Source organism: Tribolium castaneum, chromosome 3 (genome assembly GCF_031307605.1).
Source record: "Tribolium castaneum strain GA2 chromosome 3, icTriCast1.1, whole genome shotgun sequence".
NCBI lineage: Eukaryota > Metazoa > Arthropoda > Insecta > Coleoptera > Tenebrionidae > Tribolium > Tribolium castaneum.
The window spans coordinates 12,386,568-12,390,916 of NC_087396.1; the positions used below are offsets into that span (position 1 = coordinate 12,386,568).

General features: G+C 33.8%; 1 long non-coding RNA gene across 1 annotated transcript; it reads right to left on the reverse strand.

The window, feature by feature from the left end:
- Positions 1-693: 693 nt before the first annotated feature.
- LOC135265631 (uncharacterized) lies at positions 694-1,689 on the reverse strand. Its single transcript, XR_010333362.1, has 2 exons — positions 815-1,689; positions 694-762 (listed from the first exon to the last, which is right to left on the reverse strand). It is a non-coding gene; the product is annotated as an uncharacterized LOC135265631 (long non-coding RNA).
- Between the last annotated feature and the right edge of the window lie 2,660 nt (positions 1,690-4,349).

A 4,349-nucleotide genomic window follows, 5' to 3' on the forward strand; every position in this document is an offset into this window, starting at 1 on the left:
TTTGGGAAAATTACACCAGCGATATAGCACATGCACCGCCGCCAGAAATAAAAACCTGGGAGTGAATTAAGACATATCCCATCATCATCCATCAGTTTGTTTGGTTATTAGACGACAATTTAGTAAAAATATTTTTTTTCAAAAGGAATGAAACACGAGGAAATAAAAAATTTCAAATATATGCTACTTACATTTACATAAATTAAAAAAAACTTAATGATCCACAATATTTTGCAAATTCCAATATATTGGTGATAACCTGATAACTGCAAGATAAGAATTTGAACTTCTAAACATATTTTTTATTAACTGATGATTACAGTCCTTACTTAATCCCTTGGCAGCATCTTCAAAATATGTTTTAATATAAAATAAACCCTCGATTTTACCTTCCTCTTTGCGAAACATTTTTGAACGTTTTCAAAATTCAAGTCAAGAAAAAATGCTTTAAAAAATGTTAACTCGTACTACACAGAAGAAATAAATGAATTAATTAAATTAAAATTAACATGTGAGTCTTATTAGAATATAAAAATACTATTTGTTGAATAATCTAAGATCTGCTCTCTACTGATGATATTAACCAAGTTGTTCAATATTGGTGTCAGAGGCATTGCATTAGAACTTTTCCGATCTTATTTATCCGACAGGTCTCAAAGAGTTCGTTTCACTTATAACAGTAATGGCGCTATCTTGAATGTGTTGTCCGAGCCAATAACCATTTCAAAAGGTGTTCCTCAAGGATCCATATTGGGGCCGCTGCTATTCGTTCTTTATGTAAACAATCTTAAAGAATCTTTAAATAAATACTCACCCTGTCAATTTGCTGATGATACATCTTGTATAGCAATAGGTAAAGACCTACACACTACTTCTGCGGAAGCTTCGGACGCAATTTCTAAAATGTATAAATATTGTGAGGCTCAGTTTTTAGAATTAAATATGAACAAAACTCTTGTGGTACAATATAGAAATGGCCCAATGTCATCCAGTATCTATATTAAGCTTGGTACAAAATCTGTTCCGTTGGCCGATGAAGTAAAGTTTTTAGGCTTATACATCGATAAAGCTTTAAAATTTAACGCACATAGTAATTATGTATGTCGCAAACTAGCCAAATATTCATACATTATTCGTAACTTGCGCACTAGTGTAAGTATAGATACTTTAAAAATGTTTTATTTTGCGTATGTACACTCTACTCTCTCATATGGATTAATATTTTGGGGCTCTTCTACCAGTTCAAAAGAAGCCTTTGTGTTGCAAAAAAGAATCATACGATGCATGCTTATCAAAAAACCACATGAGAGTTGTAAGCCCTTTTTTAAATCACTTGGAATTCTACCTGTAACATCAATGTATATCTACAGTCTCGCAGTATTTGTGAAAGAGAATGAGCATCTCTTTGAAAAAAATAAAGACAAATATGATGTAAGTTTCAATAAAGTTACAAGGTTCTGTAAAGACATCCGAATTCCAGAACATAACTCCTCTTTTTTTAAAAATGGTGTTTATTATAAGTCTGTTCAGATTTTCAGAAATTTGCCGCAGGACATTCGTTTGCTAAATTCGCTGACACAATTTAAATCTAAGTTAAAATCATATTTATTAGAGCATTGTTATTATAAACTTGATGATTTTGTTAACTAACAAAGTTAACATGCTCGATACGACGGTGTCGATATCTCGGAAGAGATCAATGGCTGTACAAATTATTATTATTATTATTATTATTATTATTATTATTATTATTATTATTATTATTATTATTATTATTATTATTATTATTATTATTATTATTATTATTATTATTATTATTATTATTATTATTATTATTATTATTATTATTATTATTATTATTATTATTATTATTATTGATTAGGTGATTACGATTTTTTGGTAAAATCGGTGGTGACCAGAGAATAAATTAGTGCCCGCTGGAGTAACACATTAAAAAAACATTTCCTGATGTGTAGAAAACTCGTAAGTGTCATTGGACTTGAATGTGCAGACATAAATTATAAATTGGAAATAGAGAAGTAAAGAAATCAAATATTTAGCTTTTCCTCTAGAATCACTAAAAAATTATAACTCTCTTTACGTCGACCAGTGAGCACTGACATGCATCGATTATGTGTCAGCTGTAATATCTACATTAAGCCTTACCCAAGTATAATTTTACTCTAAGGCAGACAAAAGGTACTTAACTAACAAATCAAAGCAATTTTTTATTTAGTTTTAGACTGTTGTCAGTAAAATTTCGCACGCAAATTATAGCAGTCCTCTTGAAGTTATAAAGTTTGTAATTTCGCATGAGCGAGTAGGGGTTTCCCACGACCATATCAGAAGCTATTAAAGAGTTCCTGTAGCACCCCTTGTGGCGATCAGTGTAAAACATATTCAGCGCCATTTTCTTCGGATGTCATTATGGTGCTTGACTCTGAGCACCGCATGGTCAAATACATTGAAATCCGTTCTCTTACACCCCGTTATTTAATGACGATAATCAAACACAAAAGAGCTCGATCCCCCCGTATAAATCAATCCTATGTAGTTAACATTCGATTGATTGGATGGGGTGAGAATGCAGATGCGTGAGAGCACACGAGCGTAAATTATAGACATGAACGCATTCACAAGGGGGCAAACTTTCGAAATACCATCGACAAGTTCCCCTAATTATGGAAATTGAAGCGCTACTGGGGCAAATCATTCAAACACTTTAGTAATGGAAAAAATTGTTTTGTGGAAATGTCGTGGCGGCCTAATGGATTTTCAGATAACGTTTTACTGATGTGTGCACAGAGCATATAGAGCGTGTTTATGTCTCTAGAGCTGATAGCGCATTTATCGTAATGAAATTACATACCGCACCGTTTCGGCGGGATTTAATAAATTAACACTAGACTCATTTACAAAAACTATCAATAAATCATCTTTATTTATGAGCTGTCAATATAATATTAGCGGAGAACAAGCGCCAAAAGCAAATACGAGATAAGAATTTATCTGGTAATTTGTCGTTAACTCAGTTTAGTGTTTGTTTTTCTTCGAGATATTAAAAAAGACCGCTCGCAACCCTCGTTTCGTATAAATCATTGACCACCATAAATATCTCTAAGTGGACGACAAACACAATACAACAAAGCCGCACAGATTTGGCTTTTACATTGGGCCATTTATCAAACACTCCCTGTATAGGTGAGCGATTAAAAAATATCTCTTATTTAAATGAGTTCGTTTTTCACGCCGATGATGGATTAAGGTGGAGTTCAAGTCGGTCGTGCGTTCCTGTGCAGGACGTTCGAACCCCATCGGCCATAATTCATTTGCTTTTTTGGTCCACCCCGAACCGTACAAGACACAATAATGCACTGCGTCGTCGGAGACAATGCTCGCCAGAGTACAAAAATTATTAAACGTATAGCTCAATGGTTCAGAAAGGTAAACCATTTTACTCAAACACAAAGGTAATAACGTCGCCGACACACGAGGAAAGCCAGACCGGAACGAAGGAAATCAGATGAAAATCATCTCCTGCAAACACTAAATAGTAAAAGTACCGGAAATCTGATCCAGAGTCGCTAGAAAGCCAATGTCTCGGAAAGATCTTCGTAGATTTCAATTAAGAAGCTGGCTAAGAGCTGTACCTGTCAGGATTTAACGATTATTGCCGAAAAACTGTCGTCTAACGACTGCCGCCATAAACTTGCGATCGACTTTAACGTCCAATCTCGATCGGCATTAGTTGAAGAAGAAAAATTGTACAATTGCTCCTTCCGTCAATAAAACTATCATAGTCGGCATACAAGCCCCGTAAAAACTACCGGAAAATCTGTTTTATAAAATGTTTCTGGATGGCTTCCAATAAAAGAAGACACGATAAATAAACTTTACTTATAGTTTATAACACGACTTCCCTTCGTATAAAGACATCACACTGCGAAGTTTTTACTGGCGTCAATACTAAAACTATGATTAGGTCGAAGATGACGAGGGCAGCGCTGTTTATTTCCCATAAAATGTTTAACCAAAATAAAACTTTTCACTCGCTTAAATCAAAAATTGGTTGCAGCAATTAAAAGTTTTCCGGGCTAAATTCACGTTAACACAAGGTAATTTCCCAAACATTTTCTGAAAAACATTACATTTTCCCGTCGAATAATAATTTCATTGAAGTGATTTTGGGAGTCGTATTTTGCGTTGCGATTTTTTTAATTAAGTGAAAGTGTTTTTAATTAAACACCACTTACCTGCCGGAGTTTTTGAATTCCTGTTTTATGAAGAGATTAATTAAGAAAACTCCTCCCAACAGGAATTTCAGTGTTGACACAATTTTCTTTGTCGAA